The 17,100-nt window shown below is 38.0% G+C and overlaps 1 protein-coding gene across 3 annotated transcripts in view; it reads left to right on the top strand.

The window, feature by feature from the left end:
• Window positions 1-251: 251 nt before the first annotated feature.
• The window catches only part of CycG (cyclin G), a 39,642-nt gene continuing 22,793 nt past the window's right edge, over window positions 252-17,100 (top strand). For 2 of the 3 annotated variants that reach the window (XM_034983140.2, XM_069508509.1), the window contains exon 1: window positions 855-959. The gene's annotated coding sequence lies outside the window, so the exon portion shown is untranslated. Of the gene's footprint in view, window positions 738-854; window positions 960-17,100 lie in introns of those variants that run through there. The other variant, XM_069508510.1, reaches the window with a different exon arrangement.

Genomic DNA, 17,100 nt, shown 5'->3' with positions numbered 1-17,100 from the left:
AAGAAAAAAATCATCAATATACCCACTATTAATTATTACGTTAGAAGATTTTTTTGGCAAAATGAATCGTAATTCATAACTTCACGGGACGGGACCTTAAGTGTTGTATTTAGGCCCAAGAATTAATAATAACAATCCCATTATCTTAAAACAGATCCATAACATAACTTTGTTATGTTGGTGGTAGAATTTTTCGTCAGTTTGAGTTTTAAGAAGCATGGCAACATTTTTCATTCTTTTGTTTACCTACGCTAACGCAACAGTTACTGTTCTCAGTACATCAATAACACAATAAGTTCAAAAATCCTAGTCAGTGATAATCGTCATAAAATAATTGTTTGTGTAAATTATTCACTCATCTATTAGCAGTGATTACTTAATAATACAGGTTACAGCTAACGTTTCATACATGTTTTACATTTTTTAATTTTAATAACTTCTTTGTCCAGTGAAAACCGAGCGGCGTTGCCGCTCTTCGTGTGTGAAACTATTTCGTGTTATTGATTATTTTGTTCAAGATATCTACATAGAGTTTCTGTGAAGATAGTAATTCATGAAAAAAGCATTATAAAGTTATGTACAAGTGCTTTGAAATGTGTGAATGTGAACATTTTGCATTTTCTGACGCAATAACGGTTTGGCAACAGCGCACGGAATCGGACTGAATCAAGCTATTCCAAATGTATTAGAAAACTCATAGAACACTGAGATTTTCACATCTCTCTTTACTTTATGAGGTAAGTTTTCAATATTTATTTAATACTTTTTGAAGATAGTAATATAGTTTAATAAATGATAATAGTTTGAGTTTCCCGCCGTATGACGTAATTGTCCGCCATTTTCGCGATTTTGACAGTAATTTTTCGATATCATTGGAATTTTTGTCGTGCGAAGTGAAAAATAAAATTTCTCGGATCATTGGCGGTTTTCCACCCCAAATCCATTACGGAAGCATCCGGGTAAGTTCAAACTATTGATTCAGTATAAATTACAAGAGTATACAATCAATATGTGGGCGAAAATTTACGTAAATATTGTAGGTAACCAAAGTTGTCCTATAACCTACTTTGCCTTTTGAAGGACCCGTTTTTTTGGGTCAACCAGTGTCTTCTTCTTGTTGGAATACATTTTTTAACTGGTTTTCGCAAGATTACCTCGAAAACTTTTCATTTTCGTTTCAAAAAATCTACGTAAATAAAAGTACTTTAATCACTTAACTTGTGATGAATTGACTTGTACCTATATGTTTACAGGATTTGACGTACCTATATGTGTACAGCTGTTAAATGTACCTAAGTTAGAATAAAACATTTTCCATACAAATTGTATGAGAATGAGTAATCGTGAACTTGTATGAACCTGCTTAGTTTCACAACTCGATTATGATATGTCACAATGTATGGATTTATTTTTGGATGTGTAGTTTGTTTTGCTCTCCTACCTATTACACAGGTTATATGCTTGTTTTGTATAAATAGGTGGTACTTAGTTAGATTTAAAAAAAAAAAAAGTGTACTGAAACACAATCTCTATACTAACAGGTCTAAATCTAGTGCTATCCTTTTCCGCAAGCAACATTATGACAGGGATAGCAATAGATTTAGATGTGTCATTTTAGTTTAGAGATCTAGAATTTAGAGTATATGCCCCATTATTTAATCTGTTCTAATATCATAAATGCGAATATCTGTCTATATGTATCTTTTTACCATGGAAAATTGAAGTTTCCACAGGATTTTTAAATACCATTAATTCAGATTATTATCTACTAGCTGATCCCCGAGGCTTCTCCCTCGTGTATATAATATAGCCTATGTCACTCAGGAATAATGTAGCTTTCTATTGGTGAAAGAGTTTTCAAAATCGGTTCAGTAGTTCCAGAGATTACCCCCTACAAACAAACTTTACGACATTACCTCTTTATAATATTAGTATAGATGTAGTAATAATATATACACATTTTGGATGCATATGCAAAGATATCTATTGAGGGCATATTGATAACACAAAATTACTTCGCGATTTTTTTGTATCAATCGTTATCAAATTATTGTTCCAAATTGTGTTTTGGTTCTCGTAATTCACTAAAAATATCTTTAATATTTATATTTTACTTCGTCCACGTGGATTTAGGTTTTTGAAAATCCCGTGGGAATATCCCTCTTTAATTTTCCGGGATAAAAAGTAGCATATGTCCTTCCCCGGGATGCAAGCTATGTCGGTACTAAATTTCATCAAAATTGGTTGAACGGTTGAGCCGTGAAAAGCTAGCAGACAGACAGACACACTTTCGCATTTATAATCTTAGTATGGATAATATTCTTATATATCTTATATTCTCTAATAAGATAATAACCGAATTTGAATACGAAATGTGTCTCTCAACACCGCTTTTGGGACGCTATCGCCAATCACTTGTTTGTCGGAGTATGCCCGACTAGTTTTGAATGCGTCTGCGTCTCAGCCAGCGCAGCACGCATTGATCATGATGTTGATGATCATGATCATCATAATGCGTGTTTCGTTTCTATTTGACGCGTGGCCTTGTAAATAAAATAATGTGCAGCTATGTAAATCGTTATATAAATTACGCGCAGTAAAATTATTTCTTGTCAACAATATTTTAGTTGATAAACTGGCGGTACTCACGCGTAGCTTTACTGCGTACTTTTGTTCCGGCTTCGATTTCCGGTTTCTATTTAGGCTTTGAAGTGAATTAGTGAAAAATGTCAGGTATGCAGGTTTCCTCACGATGTTTTCCTTCACAGTTAAAGCAAGTGACATGTAATTAGTTAACACACATAACTCCGAAAAGTTAGAGGTGCGTGCCCGGGATCGAACCCCCGACCTCCGATTATAAGGCGGACGTCCTAACCACTAGGCTATCACTTTGAGGTATGGAACCCTAAAACATATACACTGTTTACAAAAAATTATATCTCCTTTGGCCTCTATTCGCGCAAAAACTTCAAGGCGGACGACTTTACTAAGTACGCGACATGTCGAGATGGCAATCGGGGAGTGAACGCCCCGCACACCCGCACAGCCCCCGCGCTAACCCGGTGCGGGCGAGCGCGGGTGGCGGGTGACGGTGCGGGGCGTAACCCCTCGTCTTACTCCGATTGTCATCTCAACCTGTCGCGGACAATACGCTTCCACCTTGAGATAACGCGTGAAACGAATCTTATCGACGACTTTTATGTGTGCGTTCCTACTCGATTCCGTATTATACTAAGGCTGAGATCTATAAAGCGCACTTTGACTTTGCTCAGAGTCAAGATTGAGTTAAAACGAGACAGATTTATGTAATAGATATAGCTCTGTCTCATTTTAGCTCTGTCTTAAGTCTAAGCTAAGTCAGACTGCGCTCTATAGATCTCACCCTTAGAGTTAGGGCGTTTGTGCACTTATTCGTATACAGCATGATGCTGAGTGGGACACCTATATTTGGTCACAAGTGACACTTTATCTAAATTGTGTAGGTTTAGGTTTAAAGACGTTTTCTCATAATAAAAGGAAAAGGTGACTGACTGACTGATCTATTAACGCACAGCTCAAACTGCTGGTCGAATCGTGCTGAAATTTGGCATGCAGCTATAGCTATGTAGGCATCCGCTAAGAAATAATTTTTGAAAATTCAACCCCTAAGGGGGTGAAATAGGGGTTTGAAATTTGTTTAGTCCACGCGGACGAAATCGCGAGCATAAGCTAGTCTATCTATATAATAATTTAATTTATTTATTGGTATCCAAAACAGATTACAATAATTATAAGTATAACTTAATTTCACTATACGTTTCGTTCTTTTTGTAACCCTAAATGGTTGAACAGCACAGCCAGAGTTTAAAAAGCAACTATAACACTAGCTGACGCCCGCGATTTCGTCTGCGTGGATTTAGGTTTTTAACAATCGTAAGATGCGTAACTTGCAGCATCTTGAATCTCGTAATGCGTACGTGACGTTACGAACGTGAACGTATGGTAATACGTAGAACGAAATGAGGTCAATGCTTTTGCACTGTATTCTGTGGCACAACCCCGTTGGTCTAGTGGTTAGCGTGTTAGCGGAAGATGAGGTACGGGGTTCAATTTCTGGGTTGGACCAAAAAATGGATTGTGGGTTTTTCTGTCAAGAAATTCTCAGAAACTACATACTATCATAATCATCATGATCAACCCATCGCCGGCTCACTACAGAGCACAGGTCTCCTCTCAGAGTGAGAAGGGTTTTCGCCTTCTACCACGCTGGCCATGTGCAGATTGGTAGATTTCACACACCTTTAAGAACATTATGGAGAACTCTCGGGCATGCAGGTTTCCTCACGATGTTTTACTTCACCGGCGTTAAAGCAAGTGATATCTAATTGCTTAAAACGCACAAAACTCCGAAAAGTTAGAGGTGTGTGCCCGGGATCTGACCCACGACCTCCGATTAGAAGGCGGACGTCCTAACCACTAGGCTATCACAGCTTGGCTCTCTCTATATTTTAGGGAATTATACAAATGATAAGCTGTGATAGCCTAGTGGTTAGGACGTCCGCCTTCTAATCAGAGGTCGGGGGTTCGATCCCGGGCACGCACCTCTAACTTTTCGGAGTTATGTGCGTTGTAATTAATTAAATATCATTTGCTTTAACGGTGAAGGAAAACATCGCGAGGAAACCTGCATGCCTGAGAGTTCTCCATAATGTTCTCAAAGGTGTGTGAAGTCTACCAATCCGCACTTGGCCAGCGTGGTAGACTATGGCCAAAAACCCTTCTCACTCTAAGAGGAGACCCGCGCTCTGTAGTGAGCCGGTGATGGGTTGATCATGATGATGATGATGATGATACAAATGGCATCCCATTAATTAGCATTGAATCGAGAACAATCATAAGGCCACCCGTGTAACCTCGGTGTGAATCTCGAGCTGCTAACATTGTCCTATTTATGGGACATTATCCTTAATTTGTAGTTTGTACTAACTGACACCCGCGACTTCGTCCGCGTGGATTTAGGTTTTTAACAATCCCGTGGGAACTCTGGTTTTCCGGGATAAAAAGTAGACTTTATGTCACTCTCCAGGTCTTTGACTATACCTCGGAATGAACATCGGCCTTTAGAATGACATTTCGGCTTTGTAGAGCGTTGTCTCTGTCACTCATACCTATATGACGTTTTGTCGGTCTCAACGACAGGGACAACACTCTACAAATCTGCTACCTCCTTCTAAAGGTCGATGTACATTACTTTCTGCCACGTACTGTACCTGTTAGTGACCATGACATTCGAAAAAAACCATTACTTCAGCCATTTACCTCTAATAATTGTGTAATTAGCTAACTGCTAAAAATATTGGCGACCGTCCATGGCTTTGACTTTGACAATGTTCTAGATACTGGAAAGTGAAACTTTCCTACGCTTACGGCACGGTAAGAATATGACGACCTCTCTGGCGCAGTGGGAGGTCCAGGGTTCAATTCCCGGCTGGGGTAATTTGGGAATTGTTGACTGAGTTACGGGTCGTCTAAGTTTAAAAAAAAATCATTCGTTTATAAAAAAATACTGTTTAATCGTAGTAAAAGTAAAACCTGTATGTCTCTATATTTAAACTAGGTTATGCTCGCGACTTCGTCCGCGTGGACTACACAATTTTCAAACCCCTATTTCGCCGCCTAGGGGTTGGATTTTCAAAATTCCTTTCTTAGCCGATGCCTACGTCATAATAGCTGTCTGCATGCCAAATTTCAGCCAGATCCTTCCAGTTGTTTGAGCTGTGCGTTGATAGATCAGTCATTCAGTCACCTTTTCCTTTTTAGGCTTCAGTTCCGTTTTATTACCTCAAACGGAAACTTTATAGGATTACTTTGTTGTCTGTCTGTCTGTCTGTCGGTCGGTCTGTCAAGAAACATACAGGGTACTTCCTGTTGATCTAGAATCATGAAATTTGGCAGGTAGGTAGGTTTTATAGCAGACATTAGGGGAAAAATCTGAAAACCGTGAATTTGTGGTTACATCACACAAAATAAATTAAATTGTGGTCATGAACTAAAAATTAGTATTTTCAATTTTCTAAGTAAGATAACTATATCAAGTGGGGTATCATATAAAAGGTCTTCACCTGTGCATTCTAAAACAGATTTTGCATAAAATATTTTATGTTTTTTTTAAATTTGAATTATCGTGCAGTGTCGAAAAAATACGACTATAGTACAGAACTCTCGTTGCGCGAGCCTGACTCGCGCTTGGCCGATTTTTATATATTTAGAATGGGTATGTAGACAGGTGGTTGCTGATTAAAAAATGTGCAAAAATAATATAAACCTGCAGTAAGTCGGTAACACAAGTCGTGACGCACCTTTGGCTCGTCACACTCTGTTAGCCTCGCTCCAATCAAGTTCAAACCTTGGCTCAATATTATATTTACTTTTAACTGATGATTTTGTACTTAAATATTTAACCGTTATAGTGTAGGTTACATCAAAAGCTGTGGTAGCCTAGTGGTTAGGACGTCCGCCTTCCAATTGGAGGTCGGGGGTTCGATCCCGGGCACGCACCTCTAACTTTTCGGAGTTATGTGCGTTTTTAAGTAATTAAAATATCACTTGCTTTAACGGTGAAGGAAAACATCGTGAGGAAACCTGCATGCCTGAGAGTTCTCCATAATGTTCTCAAAGTTGTGTGAAGTCTGCCAATCCGCACTTGGCCAGCGTGGTAGACTATGGCCAAAACCCTTGTGATGCCGGTGATGGGTTTATCATGATGATGATGATGATGATGATAGTGTAGGTTTACTTTTTTTTTTTTTAAGAATATTAGCCATGTTAAATGACTAATATTCCCCTTTCCTCTCCAACTAAGCGTCAGGCTCGTGCTAGAAGTAGGTACGACAATAGTGCAACGGGCGGGGTTTGAACCGTCGACCTTTCGGTTTTCAGTCCACTCCTTTACCAGTTGAGCTATTACCTCGTTACCATAGAATTTACGGTACGCGGCCGAAAGTCATGTACATCGTCCTTTAGAATGACATTTCGGCTTTGTAGAGCGTTGTCTCTGTCACTCATACCTATATGACGTTTTGTCGGTCTCAACGACAGGGACAGCACTCTACAAATCTGCTATCGCCTTCTAAAGGTCGATGTACATTACTTTCGGCAGCGTACTGTACATATTTTGTTTGTGTATTTAGTCGTTTAATAGTGGGCATAACATGGCTTCCAGCCTAATTAGTCTGATGTAACTTCTAAAAAGGTTGTAATAACAGTCACTAATAGTAATTAGTAATTAATTACCTACATTTAAGCATATTTTTTGAAAGATTTTAAACTTATCAACAGTTTTGTTTAATTGTCTGCGTCTTCGTCTGCGTAGATTTAGGTAATACTTATGTCTATTTAAAAATCCTGTTGAAACCATTTGATTTTTCGGGACAAAATGTAGCCTATGTCCGTCTCCGGGATGCAAGCCATCTTTGTACCTAATAGATGATGCCCGCGACTTCAACCGCGTGGATTTAGGTTTTTTTTTAATTCCGAGCGAACTCTTTAATTTTTTGGGCCAAAACCAGCTGTCCTTATCAAATTTCGTCTAAATCGGTTAAAATGATGAACCGTGAAAAGCTAGCAGAAGACAAACAGACAGACAAGACATTTCGCATTTAAAATAATGGGGCTGATTCTCTTGTACACAATCTCTAAACTAAACTAAATAAACAGGTCTAAATCTAGTGCTATCCTTTTCTGCAAGCAACATTATGACAGGGATAGCAATAGATTTAGATGTCATTTAAGTTTAGTTTAGAGATTGTCTACAAGAGAATCGGCACCATTATTCTCATAAAATCTTTAATATATAAAAGGATTGACTGACTGACTGATCTATCAACGCACAGCTCAAACTACTGGACGGATCGGGCTGAAATTTGGCATGCAGATAGCTATTATGACGTTGGCATCCGCTAAGAAAGGATTTTTGAAAATCCCACCCCTAAGGGGGTGAAATAGGGGTTTCAAATTTGTATAGTCCACGCGGACGAAGTCGCGAGCATAAGCTAGTAATATATATTAGGAATCTCATAAAAATTAAAAATAATTCTTATCAACAACAAGCACTGCCAAAAGCGTAGGAGTGTTGCCAGTTATATTATAACAACGGTTTCTATTTCTCAATAAGGAGGCCTGTTGTTACAGCAAACCATTATGGCTGTTGCCATGCAGCAATAAGGCCTTTGTTCCACTTTCCTGCGTATTTGTGTCCGTACAATAAGAGTTCTCACGCGCCATTTTAACTTGTATCAACTGTCATGTCACAAGTTCAGTTCACGTATGAAATAATGACTAAAATAGTACTTTTGACATGACAGTTGAACATAAAGTTACAAATGACGCGTGAAAACTCATTTTGTACGCATTAAAGGTATTACTTTGAAACATCGACTTCTCTATATCGTGTAAGTTTTATTTTTCCAATAACTTTAATTGTGGTTTTGTAGTGGTTCTTATATTCTTACTATTTAAATTCTATTACGTCTTATTACCTTAAAAATATAATAATAACATAAAATTCTATTAAATAAACTTAAATCTAAATTAAAAGTACTTAAAAAAATTAAAATAAAATTGACTTCTATAGAGATTTGGACCACAAAATTCTAAATAAGGTAGTAGAAATGGTATCTGTTCTTCTTTAATACTTACCTACCGGGATTCAGAACGTGTGTGTGAAGCTGATTATTAGCTTCTCAGTTCTCACACATGAAATGGTGGTTGCCAGTGATGATATATAGATCGAAGACAAACTATAGGTATTTTTATGTTAAAAAACTGAAAAAAATTGTCGGACAGGATTATGACGTCATTATTCACCTTCCGTACAGCGTGACGTTCATGTCAAAAATAAATAAAAATCATGATTTTTTTCCGTACTACAGTCGTATTTTTTCGACATTTTGCACGATAATTCAAAAACTATGATACATTAAAATAAATAAAAATCTGTTTTAGAATGCACAGGTGAAGGAATACCTTTCATATGATACCCCACTTGATAAAGTTAACTTACTTAGAAAATTGAAAATACAATTTGTGTGATAAATTCACGGTTTTCAGATTTTTCCCCAAATGTCAACTATAAGATCTACCTTCCTGCCAAATTTCATGATTCTAGGTCAACGGGAAATACCCTGTAGGTTTCTTGACAGACCGACAGACAGACAACAAAGTGATCCTATAAGGGTTCCGTTTTTCCTTTTGAGGTACGGAACCCTAAAAATCACATGATTTTATTTCTACAGTCCAAGAACCTTAAAAATCAATGTACCACAGAAGTTTCTATTATAATTAGTTAGTTCTATTGAGGTTTCTAGATTTTTTTAACTGCCTAGGCTACATAAATGAGTTCAGAATTTCACACGCATGAGAATCGAGACGTATACTTTAATTAGTTAGGTATAAATTATAACAATAAGTGTATTAACCTTTGTGAAATTAGTTTTTAGTTTAACTACTAAGTACGGTTACGGTTTCATAGAAGTGTCATCATCATCATCATCAACCGATAGACGTCCACTGCTGGGCATAGGTCTCTTGTAGGGACTTCCACACGCCACGGTCTTGCGCCCGCGCGGCCTTCTAACGGCTCCCTGCGACTCGTCTGATGTCGTCCGTCCACCTAAGTCAAAGTCAAATGATTTATAGTCAGTTGTTGGATTTATAAGATATAGTGGTGATAATTATTACGCAAACTTAAAACTAAAGCTACGAGCTACGAGCTACCTAGTGGGTTGGTCTTCCAACACTAGGTCTTCCGGTGCGAGGTCGCCATTCCAGCACCTTGGGCCCGCAACGTCTATCGGTTTTACGAACTATGTGCACTGTCCATTGCCACTTCGGCTTCGCAATCCGTTGAGCTAGGTCCATAACTAAGTACATACGTAAAACGCCCGTAGCTCTCGAAAAGTTAGAGGTGAGAGTTAAAGGTGTATGGGTTTAATAAAAACTGCCATACTCCTTCCAGGTTAGCCCGCTCCCACCTAAGACTGCATCGTCACTTACCATCAGGTGAGATTGCAGTCAAGGGCTAACTTGTACCTGAATAAAATAAAATAAAAAAAGGTGCGTGCCCACGATCCAACCGAGGTCTCCGGAATAAGAGGCGAAGTCTTTACTCGCCACTGGTTACTGTATAATTTGCGTGCGGTGCATCGATATATAATATAATATATAGTAATATGAAGGCTGTCGTTGCCTTATACAATGCGCTTGTAAGAAGCCAATTAGAAGGTAATGCAGTCATCTGGGCTCCTCATGAAACCAAATATTGTATGATGTTGGAGAGGGTACAGAACAAGTTTGTCAGGTACTTGTATATGAGGCTGCATGGGGTATATCCATATTATCCTCTAATGTACCCAACATTGTTCGTTCTAGGGATGGTAGGATATAACGAGCTGAGGGTAAGGAGGGAACTTGCGCTCGTTACATATATCTTCAAGATATTGAGAGGGAAGGTTTGCGATGCAGACATATTGGCGCAGGTTAGTCTGTGTGCCCCGGAGAGGTACGTGGAGCGGAGACGCCGGCCGCCGCTGCTGGCCGTGCCGTACGGGCGTACCAACTTGCTCAGGCAGGCGCCGCTGACGCGCGCACTCCGCACCCTTAACTTAATAGCCGAAAGAATAGATATTTTTTGTTGCTCTCTGACTGAGCTCACAAGGATAGCAATGTGGATTATTAGTTATTCATAAGATAGCCGTTAAGTAGTAGATTAATAATTTTATTATCGTTGTAAATAATTTATTTTTTAATTTTAAGTATAATTGTTAATAGACCGTATAATATAGATTAGAGTGCACTGTCGCATTAGGACTACCCTGTAAGGACAGTGCACATTATGGTATAATAATAAATAATAATAATAATAAATAAATGACAAGATGTGCCCAAGCGAACAAATTTTTTCACGGTTTTGGAACCAAATAAATCAGCGCCACCTCTTAGATACTAATGAACGACCCATTTGAAATCCAGACGTCACTGAGGTTGCATTGGTGCTAAAAAAAAAAAAAAAAAAATTGATTTATTTCAGGTTAACATACCCATAATAACAACTTTAAAATTAATACAAGTAAAATACCAATACATAAAATAATTAATAAATAAAAATAAAAATAAATATCTAGTACCTTCTCTCCGGCATTGGTACTGGAACATGTCTTTCACAGCAATGCCGAAGATAAGGACAGTCGAGTCGGGCTGCAACCATCTGCAGAATGGTGTTGGGGCTGTCCCGCACTCTGCGCACCAACGACGCGCACCGCTTGCGTACAGTAATATAGAAGCAGTCGATGCGTTATGCTAAATAAACATTTTAGGACCAATGAGTCGGTGCCATTTTGTTTGTTCAATGGACCTGTCCTTACGAAGTAATATTTAAGTCAATGATGCGGTGTTTACCTCTTACTATTAGCACACGAGTAGATATTATAGACCAGAGGGGAAGCTTCACACTAGCTCACGCACACCACGACGTGTCACGGACGCTCCGTTTGCTGCCGTTTGCCATCGAATTGGGCGCAAACGGAGCGTCCGTGACACGTCTTGGTGTGCGTGAGCTAGTGTGAAGCTTCCCCTCTGGTCTATAATAATATCTACTCGTGTGCTATAAGCTTATCATTTTTTCTAAATATTATGTAAAAAAAACCGGCCAAGTGCTAGTCAGGCTCGCGCAATGAGGGTTCCGTACTACAGTCGTATTTTTCGACATTTTGCACGATAATTCAAAAACTATGATGCATAAAAATAAATTAAAATCTGTTTTAGAATGTACAGGTGAAGACCTTTCATATGATACCCCACTTGATATAGTTATCTTATTTCGAAACTTTAAAATACTAATTATTAGTTCATGACCACAATGTAATTTTTTTGTGTGATCTAACCCTAAATTCACGGTTTTCAGATTTTTCCCCAAATGTCAGCTATAAGATTTACCTACCTGCCAAATTTCATGATTCTAGGTCAACGAGAAGTACCCTGTAGGTTTCTTGACAGACAGACAGACAACAAAGTGATCCTATAAGGGTTCCGTTTTTCGTTTTTCCTGAACCCTAAAAATTGTAATTCATGTAGATGTTATAAGCTATCGATTGATGATGATGATGACTTGTAAAAGAAAGGAGGAACATACATTTCAACGGAGCAAAGCCGGATAGAACAGCTAGTTAAATATATCAAGCGGACGAAGCCCACACACATGGCGTGTCCAATATTTAAATTTTACGGCCTCCCATGCCGAGCCCCATGGTCAGCTGTCCTAAACATCTGCTGTGCCAATTTTTTATCGGGCATTAACTTTATCTATATGTACTTATAATATAATAATAATAATGTAACAAAGATTTATTTATTACTAGCGGATGCCGCGTGAATTAGGTTTTTTTAAAACTCCTGTGGAAACTCTTTGATTTTCCGGGATAAAAAGTACCATATGTCCTTCCCTGGGATGCAATCTAACTCTGTAGTCTGTACCAAATTTCATCAAAATCAATTAAACTGTTGGGCCGTGAAAAGCTAGCAGACAGACAGACAGGGGCAGACAAACTTTTGCATTTAAAATATTAGTAAGGATTGTACACCACAAAATGTCCAATAATAAGTAAATTCATTAATTCAAGTGATTAATTGCATAAAACGTACTATTATATTATATTCTGTGATAAAACGCACATAATTCCGAAAAATTAGTGGTGCGTGCCCGGGATCGAACTCTCGACTTCCCGGAGAGCAGGCGAACGTCTTAACCACGGCTATCACGGCTCAAAGAATAAGGGTTTTTAGGGTCCCGTACCTCACAAGGAAAAAGGAACCCTTATAAGATCACTTTATTGTCTCTCCTGTCCGTCTGTCCGTTGTGTCTGTCAAGAAAACCTATAGAGTAGGTACTTCCCGTTGACCTAGATGAAAGTTGGTAGGTACGTAGGTCTTATAGCACAAAAAAAAATTAAAATGTGTTCATGTAATTAGTTTTATCAATTTTTAAGGTAGATAACTATACCAAGTGGGGTATCATAATATGAAAGGGCTTTACCTGTACATTCAAAACCAGATTTTTATTCATTTTTATGCATCATAGTTTTTGAGTTATCGTGCAAAATATCGAAAAAATACGACTGTTGTACGGAGCCCTCGGTGCGCGAGTCTGACTCGCACTTGACAGGTTTGTAATCGGTTATGCTTATGACTATGAAAACAATAGACTCGTCCGACTGTACGATAATAGCTTTATATCATCATAATAAATCATTTCTATAATATGTAGATATAAGTGTACTTGTATGTACGTAGTTACATTATATTATGAAGCTAACGACCCGCCCCCACTTCGCCCGCACACCACCACACACAAATTTCAAATCCCTATTTTACCCTTCAGGGGTTGAATTTTCAAAAATCCTTTCTTAGCGGACGTCTACATTATAATAGCTATCTGCATGCCAAATTTCAGCCCGATCCGTCCAGTAGTTTGAGCTGTGCGTTGACAGATCGGTCAGTGAGTCAGTCAGGTTTTCTTTTTATATTCAAACTCAGACTCTATTTATTTCGAATAGGTAAAATTTTACGCTTACTGATGGTCAAAATTTTAATTTGTAAGATGATATAGTGGTGATAATTAATACGTACTTAAAACTAAAGCTACGAGGGTTCCAAACGCGCCCAGGTCTGAGAAGAGCCCTCAACAAACTCAGCTATTTATTAGAAGATGTACGACTCGATTTCATATTGTTCCACACTACTAACCACTTTCGCTGCACACGTACACATTATAATAATGTAGAATAGAATAGAATAGAATGTGGGTATGTATTATTTCAATTTATTTATTAAATCGGACAACAATTGATCCATTATGTGTTAGTAACAATAAATACTTAATAACTATGTTAATACTTAAACACTAAGGAGTTAGTAACAAAATACTTAATCACTATGTTAGTACTTAATAACTAAAAGGGATTTAGTCCTCTGCACGAGTTTCCCCATCAGAGGACTATCCAATTTGTCCGCTATCATGCGCAGGATCCCGTTGCTGCTTCCTCGGACTCTGGACAATAGCGATGCTGTTTTCTTGCGCCAGATGGCATCGAAGCCATCTGTCCGCGCCTCAGCAAACATAGCTGATGCACTACAGAACCGAGGTTGCCGCAACAAAATCCTGAACGCATTATTATATTGGACTCGCAGCGCATTTTATGCCCTTTGCGTGTACTGAAACCACAAGCTTGCCGAGTATAAGGATGTACAGTATGCTTTGAACAGTATTATGTATGTAATGGTAATCGGAGTTATGAGCTTTGCGTTTGCTTAGTAGAAATACCGCAGAATACAATGGTCTGTGCACTTTATTGTAAACTAACTTTTGATCGCGACTTCGTCCGCGTGGACTACACAAATAAACCCCTACTTTGACAAGTCTTTGAAAGATAAAAGTCCGTCAGAATGGAATTGCTCTTTATGCAGTTTGGCTTCAGGTAATTATAATTTTCTAGCTTATGCTCGCGACTTCTTCCGCGTGGACTACACAAATTTCAAACCCCTACTTCACCCCCTTAGGAGATGAATTTTTAAAATCCTTTCATTTTAAACATTTCCGTACTACAGTCGTATTTTTTCGACATTTTGCACGATAATTCAAGAACTATGATGCATAAAAATAAATAAAAATCTGTTTTAGAATGTACAGGTGGAGACCTTTCATATGATACCCCACTTGATATAATCGCTCACTTTGAAAGTTGAAAATACTAATTATTACCACAATTTTTTTTGTGTGATCTAACCCTAAATTCACGGTTTTCAGATTTTTCCCCAAATGTCAGCTATAATATTTACCTACCTGCCAAATTTCATGATTCTAGGTCAACGGGAAGTACCCTGTCGGTTTCTTGACAGACAGACAGACAACAAAGTGATCCTATAAGGGTTCCGTTTTTCCTTTTGAGGTTCGTAACCCTAAAAATGAAAAAAATATTTATTTACCATAGTTCAATTCTGTCCATTATAACATTGTGTTATGGTACCCACACTAGATAGTTCTGTGTGGGTACCTAATTAGAATTAACAATAAACAATCAACCGGTAAATTGACGCTCGGTTTACTAGTCTACGTTCACTTAACTAAGGTAGGTAAGGTTCACTTAACTAAGTTAGGTAAGGTTCACTTAACTAAGGTATAATAGCTATCTGCATGCAAAATTTCAGTCCGCCCAGTAGTTTGGGCTGGGCGTTGATATATCAGTCGTCTTCTTTATAGTCAAATCGACTATAAAGATAGAAAGAAAGAAGAAGATAGACAATATTTTTTATAATTTTTTTTTTGTGTTTACCTACACTTCAAGGAAATTACTAAACCTCATAACCTTATAAAATCTATATTTTATTTTATTTACAAAGCGTAATTATCACACGATCGACTAAATACAATCAAATTGTTTTGCTGTGACATCAACCTACAATAGATTTGTTGGGTGTCTCTTGGAACTATCTAGCGGCTAGCCTAGCCTAGCTTAGAACTGACATAAACTGCAGTTTTATCTGCAGGTTGTTTTTTCAAATGTATAATGGATATACATCTCATAACAAATACCTGTAGAAGTAGCTCCATTGTGACTTACTGCTAGAGCGAGATAGCTATGTGCATTTAAGCTCTAACATGAAAAAATGAGAATTTTTTTTAAATACATATCAAAAATTGCGTGACCGGCAGGAATCGAACCTGCATCTTCTGGGTTCGCGCCCGATGCCTTGACCGTTCGGCCACGGTCTCGGTAAAATTATTAAGATAGAAACAAATACCACGCAGTCACCATTTGCGTACTATATCGCATAAGCCAAAGCCCCAGTTCAATGACAGCGATAGATAAGTTTATTTTGATTACAATATAATAAAGATGCATAATATTAGCGCGTAGGTACCTACTCTTTATAACGGCAACGAATTCTTTTATCATGTAAACAAGCTTTCTCTCTCTTTCTATTTACACGCGGTGAAAGGAGATAGCTGTATATCAGCTGATGTGTTAAAGTGACATCAAGCCGCAGCTGATTTGCATACTGTGGTTTTTCATGATATCGGCTTCATTATTAGGGTTCCGTACCTCAAAAGGAAAAACGAAACCCTTATAGGATCACTTTGTTGTATGTCTGTCTGTCTGTCGGTCTGTCAAGAAACCTAGAGGGTACTTCCCGTTGACATAGAATCATGAAATTTGGCAGGTAGGTGGGTCTAATAGCTGGTATTAGGCGAAAAATCTGAAGAATTTGTGGTTACATCACACAAAAAAAATTAAATTGTGGTCATAAACTAATAATAATTAGTATTTTCAATTTTCGAAGTAAGATAACTATATCAAGTGGGGTGTCATATGAAAGGGCTTCACCTGTGCTTATTTTTATGCATCATAGTCTTGAGTTATACTGCGAAATGTCGAAAAAATACGACTGGAGTACGGAACCCTCGTTGCGCGAGCCTGACTCGCACTTGGTCGGTTTTTTTACTTAGGTACCTACCTTACTAGATGATGCCCGTCCCGTGGGAACTCTATGATTTTCTCTCGGGAAAAAGTAGCCTATGTCCTTCCCCGGGATGCAAACTATATCTGTACCAAATTTCGTCAAAATCGGTTGAATGGATGGGCTTTGAAAGGCTAGCAGACAGACAGACACACTTTCGCATTTATAATATTAGTATGGATTTAGATATTAGTGTGAGTTATTATTATTATCAGAGCCGTATTATTATCAGCTGTTGCGTTGCGAACGACCTTAGAGACATTTAAAAATAGCGTGAAAAAACAAGTTGTGAGAGATGCGAGCTATTTATTTATTTTGTTTTCGCCGAATGTTTTGACAATTCTGTAATACAAGGCTAGAACTTTCGATAGATGAAAACTAACAACCACTATGTTATAGTCCGCGAAAGGTCGAGATGGCAATCGGGGTATTTTTATTTATTTTTACTTTTCATGTACCAAAATTGTAGTTACATAGTATTGGAAATGTATATCTAAATAGAGATTTCTTCCAGCTTCCCATTTAATGTTGTGAGCAAGGCGCATTAAGAAG

The sequence above is a fragment of the Maniola hyperantus genome, chromosome 28 (assembly GCF_902806685.2).
Source record: "Maniola hyperantus chromosome 28, iAphHyp1.2, whole genome shotgun sequence".
In the NCBI taxonomy this organism is placed as follows: Eukaryota; Metazoa; Arthropoda; class Insecta; order Lepidoptera; family Nymphalidae; genus Maniola; species Maniola hyperantus.
The sequence above is the reverse complement of the archived record's forward strand: the minus strand, read 5'-3'. Positions and strand labels throughout refer to the sequence as shown.